This window comes from Myotis nattereri, assembly GCF_964212035.1.
Source record: "Myotis nattereri genome assembly, chromosome: 3".
Taxonomy (NCBI): domain Eukaryota; kingdom Metazoa; phylum Chordata; class Mammalia; order Chiroptera; family Vespertilionidae; genus Myotis; species Myotis nattereri.
In genome coordinates, this window is record NC_138077.1 from 132,589,339 (window position 1) to 132,599,497 (window position 10,159).

General features: G+C 45.4%; 1 pseudogene across 1 annotated transcript; it reads left to right on the top strand.

Moving 5' to 3' along the window:
• The first annotated feature begins 7,060 nt into the window (after positions 1-7,060).
• Positions 7,061-7,817, top strand: LOC308514939 (TCF3 fusion partner-like; annotated as a pseudogene). The gene has a single exon. The product of its transcript is annotated as a TCF3 fusion partner-like (transcript).
• Positions 7,818-10,159: the final 2,342 nt, after the last annotated feature.

The window sequence follows — 10,159 nt, forward strand, 5'->3', positions numbered from 1 at the left end:
GGAGGGAAAGGATTAAAGCTGATTTGTAAGAAAGGTGACAATGAGAAGGAAAAAAGTCTTGGCTATTTTTTTAAAAAAGAACTTGATCTGCAACTTAGTTGCCTTTGGATCACATTAAAGTAAAATCAAAACCGAGCCCAGCTTTAACCCCCCTGTCTTTCCCGAGTAGCAGCCTTCTGTTTCCCATTCACCTGAAAGCACTCCAGGGACTTCATTCATTAGCTTTGCTTAGGCTGCTAGGCAGGATCCAGCAGTTTACGCTGATGTTGTGGTGAGAGGTGCTTTCTCCATTAATGGACTGAAGGACCATGGCAAGGCGACCTCCCCAAATGTGCCCAATTATACAGTTTCACACCGCGGGGAAACGGCTGGCTCAGAGCAGGCGAGGGGCCCCCAGTGGCTTTATACTTGCACAGAGTAAGCACGTTGTTTATTCAGGAACCCTGAGTGCCTTTGATTCTTCATGGTAGCCAGGACTGGACACATGCCTATGGAGGCAGAGGAACCAAATGCTGATCCTAGGGCAGTGATGGCGGACCTTTTGAGCTCGGCGTGTCAGCATTCTGAAAAACCCTAACTTAACTCTGGTGCCATGTCACATATAGAAATTTTTTGATATTTGCAACCATAGTAAAACAAAGACTTATATTTTTGATATTTATTTTATATATTTAAATGCCATTTAACAAAGAAAAATCAACCAAAAAAATGAGTTCGCGTGTCACCTCTGACACGCGTGTCATAGGTTCGCCATCACCTAGGTCTCCTGCAGCCCAGCACTACCCTCCTCTCCACTCTGCCTCAGCTGGCCCGGCAAGACCATTGCGGGTAGTAATATTGTAAATGGTTGTTACCAACTGAAGCCCATAGGGCTTGATCAGCTTATAAGAATCCTCACCACCCTTCTCTACTAGTGTCTGAAAGAATGCCTGGCATTCAAGAAATATTAGCTCACAGGGATCACTGTTGTCCAAACAGTGACGCATCTGAAAGATGTTAAATAACAGCCTTCAGGTGTGCTTTATGCTTTGTCAGTGTCCTGGACAGAGTTTCTATTCTTATTGGCATTGTTTCCCGTCTTTCATTTTTTTTTTTTTTAAAGGGACAGTTCAATGTCTTTGGGGAATTGCTTATAAAGCTCACTTTATCTAGCGAGCTGTTTTCTCAGTGTGTGGTTCCTGAGGAAACTGTGACAATTTGTACATTTTGACAAGGGACTTGGCCTGAATTTAGCCACTATTTCACCTTCAGCAACCATTCAGTCCCCCCGTGTTTTGAGTTTTCTCATCTGTTAAGGGGGTTGGGGTGGGGATTTCTCTAACAGCTTCCAGAAAGGCTGAGACCAAAAACAAGTTGTGTTGGGCGTAGAGGACGTGGTCTAACACATTTAAGAGGGATTGTAATAGGGAGAGACCACTGAGGAAAGAACAAAGGTGATAACATTTTCTTCCTCTTCCTTTAAAAAAAATATTTTGACTTTTAAAGCTGCTTCCCCCAAGTTCCCTGCTTGAGTAACTGGCAAGAAAAGTAAAAAGTATGAAGCCACGCTCCTAGGGCATGAGGGTCCGTAGTAAAATAAATGAAAAGGTTCACAGAAAATGAATATTTTAAAAATATACAGAAGATTCAATATTATTCACGGCTCACGCCGGCTTGAGGGGTGCACTGATGGGGCAGTCTGTCATACTTCCTGCAATATTTTTAGGCAAGTGTGGTTTTTGGAAGCCCATTTAGGACAGATTTCTCTCTTCACACTAATTGCCAGGCAGAGCTTTGATCTCAGGACTCTCAGGACTCCAAGGACGAGAGGATCCTGGGTGGGCAGTGGTGACCTGTGGTGAAAGGAGGGGAGCCCACTAATGGATACTTCATCCCCCAACCCCAAGGGAATGACTTCTTTTGTGATGGAAACCATTGGCTTTAACCCTGCCCCTGCTTCCTGAAATACGTAGGGCATTATATACCAAGTAGAGTTCTCAGCACTCAGGTTATCACACTAAGCTAGAGGTCTGCTCGGAAGACCCTAGCCATTTAACAGCAATCCCTTATCATTGTAGAGGACTCTATTTCCCATAGACTTTCACATCCCTTCTCCTATTGGACCCCCTCTGCCAACAATCATTTTGGGATGTTGGGGCCATATTTTTATAGCCATTTGACAGCCCAGGAAACAGATATACTGTGACTTGTCCAGACTCCTCCCTTCATTAGGCAAATAGCGATACTGAAATTCAGGACCCCGACCCTTACTCCTTAAATTTCCCCAGAACCGAGGGGATAGCCGGGCCCTGAAGTTAAATTATCCTGCTAAAACCTAGGAGGGTAACGAATTTAATTATATTGAAAATCTTAAAACAGCACAATAACAGCAAATGGAACAGAATTCTTTTATTTTCAAGTGGTATTGAAATTTTGGGACATGCCTTTAAAAATAAAAGAAAAACAATGTAACAGAGTTTGACTAAATTTAGATAAATTAACTAAACTTGTATTTAATAAAGTGAAATAATTCCACTGGAAGTCTCTTTCCTTAACCAAACAAGAAATCATTTTATAGCTCAAATGTTCTGCCAATTCCCTTTTTGCTACATGATCAAAAATGTGCTTTCACCATGTCAAGAATTCTCGCTTGATATACACATAGATATTGCTCAACCACCTGTCAACTTAAATATCTTCTTCAGGAACTTGATAAGATGCCAATTACTCTGCTATGGACATTGCTCACTGGTTTGTTCCCTCATAACTGGTTCATTTTGCTCTGAACAATGCTATAGGTGGTGTCCCTCAGTTTGGTGAAAGACAAATGCACAAGACAATAAGAAGATGATTTTATTCAGGATATTACAATAAAGAAAATGTTCTTTAATGAAGAATATTTCAAGGGAAGAAAGGAGGTCTGGGATTTTACAGAGGCAGGTAGACAAGAAGTTGTCTATGAGTCTTGTGGGAGTCATGAAGAAGAATGGAGATGGTCTTCTCTAAGTTGTTGAGAAAGGATTGAAGGGATTAAGCAAGAACAGGGTGGTCTTTTGGGGTTAGCCATTTCTTAGAACACAAAAGGGGATGGGAATTTCTTGACCCTTGCTTTTGGGGAACACAGGGCTCAGATCAAGTTCAACTTTATCATCCACCTTTTTGTTCAAGATGAATATCATTCATCACTAAACAACTCAGCAGTGATCATAAACCTGAGTGGGGTAAATTGGGGTTTCAGAAATAGTTTCTAAAGGAATCTATCTTCTGCAAAATCAGTTGAACCATCTGAATAGAAGTGATATAGAAGGTCAGTGATTTTAGGGTCTGGGAGATCAAACCCCTTAGAAAAGAATGCCTAAAATGAAAAAGAGAAATCTATACTAATAATAGCCTAGGTGGTCATCACACCCTGACTTCGTCACAAGATGGCCATCACAAGATGGCTGCACACACAGTTGAGGCGGGGCCCAACAGCCACTCTCCTTGGTGAAGCCTGGGGGTCCTGCGGCTCTGTGCAGCGTGGAGGAGGCTGGTCCCAGTGGAGGAGGCGGGTCGCGGCAGGGGTGGGCAGTTGTGGGTGATCAGGCTGGCAGGGGAGGGCAGTTGGGGGCGATCAGGCTGGCAGGCAAAAGTGGTTAGGGGCAAACAGGCAGGCAGGCAGGCGAGCAGTTAGGAGCCAGTGGTCCCAGATTTTGAAAGAGATGTCCGACTGCTGACAGTCAGACATCCCCTGAGGGGTCCCAGATTGGAGAGGGTGCAGGCCAGGCTGAGGGACACCTCCCCTCCCCCCCGTGCATGAATTTTTTGCACCGGGACCTCTAGTGTTAATATAAAAGGTTGTATTAAAGAGCCAGGTAAGACTGAAAATTTGATAAGGATTGACAATTTGGGAAGGTAACAGGTGCTAATCCAATTTACAGATAATAGCAAAACTGATTTTTCCACAGTTAGGGAGCAAGTCAATTAAATAGCCACCAGACAAGATAGTGTTTGCATATGCATCAGTTATTCACAATTTAAAAATATAGCTAAAATTGCTCAAAGACAATGAACAGGGCTAGAATCTGCTAAACTGGAAGGATGTGCTATATGATGTATAGATGTCATTGAAACCCCGAATGTCTCCTTACACTCACCCCACTTTTGATTAAAAAAAAAAAATAATCTCAAAGTATGATTGTTCTTGATGCTAAAATAAGGCCATTTTAATTAAATTTGACATAGTTATTTAGAAAGGTATAGAAAGTGGTAATTTACCATCTAGGCCCTTTTAAATTTGCTTTCTGGAAATGTTCATAAGGAATTTCAGTTTGAATGTTCTAAAAAGTCTCTTGAAGTTGGGGAGTTAAGCTGGGTATTCCCTATCAGATTTCACCTGTAGTTGCTATATATTCGGAAACATTCCTCTCTTCTTAAGGTCCCCCTAATATGCAATGATTCATGGACCTGTCAAGAGTTGCCTTTCTTACTCACTGGAAAGGCTGGGAATTTGTATGCCAGGTATCAGGCCTATTTGCCCACAAGGGCCTTGTTCGCATTAGCTCTATAAAGCCAACTTTTGTTCCTTAAAAATTTCTGGACATATTTAATTAATGAGCATCATTCTCAAATATGGCATTCCAGGCAAAGCCTTGGTTGCATAACCCATATTTTCAGTTATGTCATGGTAACAAGAAAGACATATTTTTATTGAACCTCCACAAAAATATTGCCATGAAAATAAAAATACTCAACAAGAGTTTCTGAAGTCTGGGGGAATCAGATAAGAAAAATAAGAAGTTATTAACAAATGTTTCATTTCAGTTTACAAAAGCAGAATCTATTAGATTACTTGCATAGATATCTTCAGAGGAAAAAGAAAGAGCTTCCTTATATATTAAAAAAATAGAATATTAGGACAACCATATTCAAACAAAAAACCACAGTCATTCCTCATCTGCTCATTCAGTCTTATGTAATTAAATCTTGTTCCACTTAAGCTGCAGTTGGCACTATCATGAACCCATCTGTTTCTCAACTGGAGTTCTAGAAATCCTGACTCACTCCACTGGGATGATCTCAAAGTCAATAGATGCCACCAGAACTCCGCATCTAAACTCTGTAGTTGGTATAGTCCTCTTTTACAAGTCTCTGAGACAGTACTTCTATGTTGAAAATGATACACTCTGTCCTGTAGCAAGAGCTTTCAGGGAAGCATCAGAGAAAAACAAAAACTATCTGCAGAGGACAAAAGACTTACTAGTAAGATGGCTGTGGGACTGAGTACCGATAATTTTCAATAGTGAAAGATCTGATAATAGTTCATTGCAAGAACAATGCAACTGGCAAGGAAATTTGGTTGTTTATGGAACATGCAAAACAAAGATAAGAAAGTTAATACAAAAATTTTAGACAAAGTAATAATAAAATAGTGATTTCCCCCATTTTCAGGAAGAATTATACCTATCTACTTTATAAAAATAGATGAACATTATCTTTACAGAGAAAAAAATCTTCAGATATAACTGTAATAATCCTGACAAAAGTCATGAATATTGTATACCAAACATGTAGTTGGAATATACAAGAACATATCAACTGTCAGAGAGATTCTGTAGGTCTAAAGTGCCTCCTGAACAGCCACATGTTAATCAAACTCCATAGGTGAGTGATGTAAACCCCAAAATGAAAATCACTGGCTCAGAAGATGCCAGATTCAAATTAAGAAGTAAAATTGTGACCAAGTTAATATTTTAAAGAATAACTAAAATTATAACTGATAAAACTATATACTGTCATCCTATACAATGAAGAGGTAATATGCAAATTGACCATCATGCCAACACACAAGATGGTTGCCCCCATGTGAACATGTATGGCCAGCAGGGGAGGGCAGTTGGGAGGGACCAGGCCTGCAAGGGGGGGCAGTTGTAGGCAATCAGGCCAGCAGGGAAGGGGCAGTTGGGGGGGGAGGGGGAACCAGGCCTGCAGGGAAGGACAATTGTGGGTGATTAGGCCTGCAGGGGAGGATAGTTGGGGGGGGGACCAGGCCTGCAGGGGAGGGCAGTTGGGGGTGACCAGCCTGCAGGGGAGGGCAGTTAGGAGCAATCGGGCTGGCAGGGGAGTGATTAGGGGCAATCAGGCAGGCAGGCAGGTGAGCGGTTGGGAGCCAGCAGTCCTGGATTGTGAGAGGGATGTCCAACTGCCCGTTTAAATGGGCAGTCGGACATCCCTCGAGGGGTCCCAGATTGGAGAGGGTGCAGGCTGGGTTGAGGGACAACCCCCCCCTCCATGCACAAATTTCATGCACCAGGCCTCTAGTCCTATCTAATAATAGACAAACATGGTAATTAACCGTAACTTTGCTACCCTTCCCATTGGCTAATCAGGGCAACAACAAAAGATGGTGGCTAATTTGCATACATAGACACAATGATGAGAGGCGAAAGGGAAAGGGTGGAAGAAGCCACCTGCCGGTGTCAGAACCCAGGTGGTAGCCAAGAGCTGGAGAACTGGACCGCCTTTGCTGGCCCTGGGCCAGTAATTGGAGAAGCCGGGTGGGGCAGGGAAGAGGGGATGTCCATCTCTTCCCTGCCCTGATGGGCTTCTCAGATCACCGATCACCAGTGAAAGGAGAACATCCAGAGGCAGGGCCAGAGGCCAGGCTGCATCCCTGCCTGGGGACGTGATCCGGTCCCGAGGCGATGCAGCCAGGCACCAGAAGGAGACCCAGGGGCCAGAGCTATGTCGCAGCTGGGGCAATTGATCTGTACTGGGGACGACGCAGCCAGGCCCCAGAAGGAGACCCAGGGGCCTCCCAAGCAGAGAGTCTCCATGGTCAGACTGCGCGGTGTCGGGACAGGAATAAAGATGGAGGTAACTCAGATGCCTGGCCAGCGGCATTAGACCAGCAAGCAGGGCCTTTCAGCGGGGATTCGGGGTGGGTGGGGTGAGGAAAGCGAGCGGGGAAATAGAGAACTACAACTCCCAGGAGGCTTAGTTGCCGGGGCCTGTGTGCCTGGCCATGAAATCAGATGGGGCAAGTCATTTTGCACTTTAAGAGGCTTGCAAGGTTGGAAGTTCTGCGGGGAGCCAGGGAGAGATGGAGCTAGAGCAGAGAGAGGGGTCCATGGCAGCCGTGGGCTTTGAGGAGTTCTCAGCACCTCCCTGCTCGGCACTGCCTCTGCTGTTCAGTGGTCACATCCTGGAGAGCGAGCTTGAAACCGAAGTGGAGTTCCTGTCGGGGGTCTGGGCAGCTCCAGCCTCCAGGAGCGAGATGAAGAGGAGGAGGCAGCCCAAGGCCAGCGGCCATGGTGCCAAGGGGAACTCAATCGCAGGAAGTACCAGGTGCTGGGTCAGCTCTGCAGGGAGATTGAGCAGGCGAAGGAGCGGGTCCTGAACAGGCACTGTCAGATATAGAGAATAACACGGAGACTCCAGCAGGAGCGGAGGTTCCTCATGAGGGTGTTGGACTCCTACGGCGACGAGTACTGGGCCAGCCAGTTCACCATCTTACTGGAGGACGAGGGCAGCCAGGGCACAGATGCCCCCACCCCAGGCAACGCTGAGAACGAGCCTCTGGAGAAAGAGGGACTGTCCCTGCCCAGGAGGGCACCAGCGCCTGCAGAAGCCAGCAGCCCGGCCCCTGGTGAGGGGCCCACCGTTGGAAGAGGCGGCGAGTGCCACCGGAAGGGGGCTGGGCGGGAGTCCCGCTGACTCTGGAACTGGCCCCCATGCAGATAAAGGTGGAGGAAGACTTTGGCTTCAAAGTGGTCGAGGCTCTGGACTCAAGTTGGGTTTCTCGGGGGCCAGACAAGCTGCTGCCCTACCCCACCCTAGCCAGCTCCCCCTTTGACTGACCCCCCAATAAACAGACCCCATGCTCTCCTTGGCAAAAAAAAAAAAAAAAAAAAAAAAAAAAGCTTATAGAGGCATGCTTATAGGATCAAATAGTATAAATATAGATGTAACAGGACAATAAAAAGAGAACCTGGCTATGATGATCACCTGAACGCTGCCTCTGTGTCATTCCTTCTCCGCCAACTCTGTCCACACCTTTGGGAGCCTCTGGACCTGCTGGGGCTGGACCCCAACATTCCTCTTCTTATAAGGACTTCAGTGAGATGGGCTAAGGGTCCCACTGGAACTGCCTCAATTTAATGTACTCCCCTCTTTAAAGATCTTATCTCCATATACAGGTACATTCTGAGGTTCTGGGGATTAGGATTTTAACATACATTTTGTTGATTACCCAAATCAGCCCTTAACAACCAGCATGTTTCAGAAAGTAGATTCCTACAGGGTTATTTACCAAATATTCAGAAGTATTTTTTTTCAATGTATTTTATTGATTTTTTACAGAGAGGAAGGGAGAGAGATAGAGAGTTAGAAACATCGATGAGAGAGAAACATCGATCAGCTGCCTCCTGCACATCTCCCACTGGGGATGTGCCCACAACCCAGGTACATGCCCTTGACCGGAATCGAACCTGGGACCTTTCAGTCTGCAGGCCAACGCTCTATCCACTGAGCCAAACTGGTTTCGGCGATTCAGAAGTATTTTTAAAAGAGCTAAGCCCCTCGCCCACCGCGTGGGCCCCTCCCGGTGAAGAGCAAAGGCCTGGGTCCCGGGTGCCCGAGGAAAACTGGTGCCAGCAGCCAGGGGAAGGGGCCCCCGAGGGGCCCCAGATTGTGAGAGGGCACAGGCTGGGCTGAGGGACCCACCCGAGTGCACAAAAGCACCGGGCCTCTAGTTGTATAATATTAGGCAAAGTAGCACTAAGACACTGCTGAATAGAAACATGCCAATGGTTGCGATGGCATTGACAATTCTCTGGGAATTTTGAATGTCAGAATCAAATCTTTACTGCGCTCCTGATGGACAAAGGTCTGTAGCATGGGAATTGGACGTACCTTTGGGTCCCTGAACCACCAGTCAGGAGCACAGAAGCCTCTGGCTGGCCTTGTGCCCCCACAGGAATGGATTTCCAAAGGTGAGGTCCAAGTCTCTCCAAGTCATTGCACCCAACGGAGGGAGTCCTTGTTTACCAGGAGAATGTGAGAAGAAAGTGGGGCCAGGTCCACATGAATGTATGGAGCAAAGTGGTCCAAATGCAGTTAAATGACTAAGAGCATAGGCATAGTTACTGGGCTTCGACATACCTAGATTCAGATCGTAAGTCCGCCACATATGTGACCTTTGGAAAGCTATTTTACCTTCCCGAGTCTCCAACTATTCATATACAGTATATCACGGAGATAATAATACCTGCCACAGAGTGTGATTATAAAGATTAACATTCCACAGAAAAGAAAACTCCAGAGACCAGCCCTCCATACATCACCAAAACCATTCACTGTGTGCCTCCAACTAACTTCTTCTGTGTGATCTTCACCCTCCACTTATACCTTTGACTTTAGGTACTATTTTCAGGACACATTTCTTGAATTTTGTGTAATGTTTGCCAAAAAAGTAAAGATTCCCAGGCCACAAACCCAGAAATTATGACATAGTGCATGGTGGGACACAGAAAACTTCATTTTAGCAAGCATCGGTGGTTCTGATGGAGGTGTTCTTTAGGTTGTAACTGAAAAAAATATTACATTAGCTGTTCCTCACCCTGTGTGACCCTTCTCTGCACCCTGATTTTCATACACTGCTTCCTCGGAACAAATGCCTTTCCTTCACAATTCCGCTGGTGAAACTGTTTTTATTCTTTAAGGCTCTTTCAAATGTTTTCTCTTGTTCGGGGTCTTCCTAGACTTCTCAAGGCAAAAGGGGTCTGTTCTCGCCCTTCTGGTATTTCTTACACATCAGATCCCCACTTGACAGTGAGCTCTTGTAGGGAGGGACTGAGCTTATTTATCTTCATGTCTTCAACATCTAGAGAAGGCATGCTCTGAATGACTGGTGAGTGAAATGACAGCCCCAACCCTGTATTTCCAAGAGAATGATTGGAATCTCCCATCTTGGCTTTAAAAATACGCCCAAGCCTGAACTGAGAGTTTCGAAAAGGTTCAGGCTGGAATACAGTAAGGTCTGTCAGGCAACAGACTGGAGTTATATTTGTGATACATGTATATGATAAAAGACTGGATAGTTTTCTAGAATACCAGTCTCTAAGAAATGGTGCGAACACATCGCTGCGATAAATCAGAAACCCGGTGCCTGTTCTCTGAGGTTTCCACATGCAACTCCTTT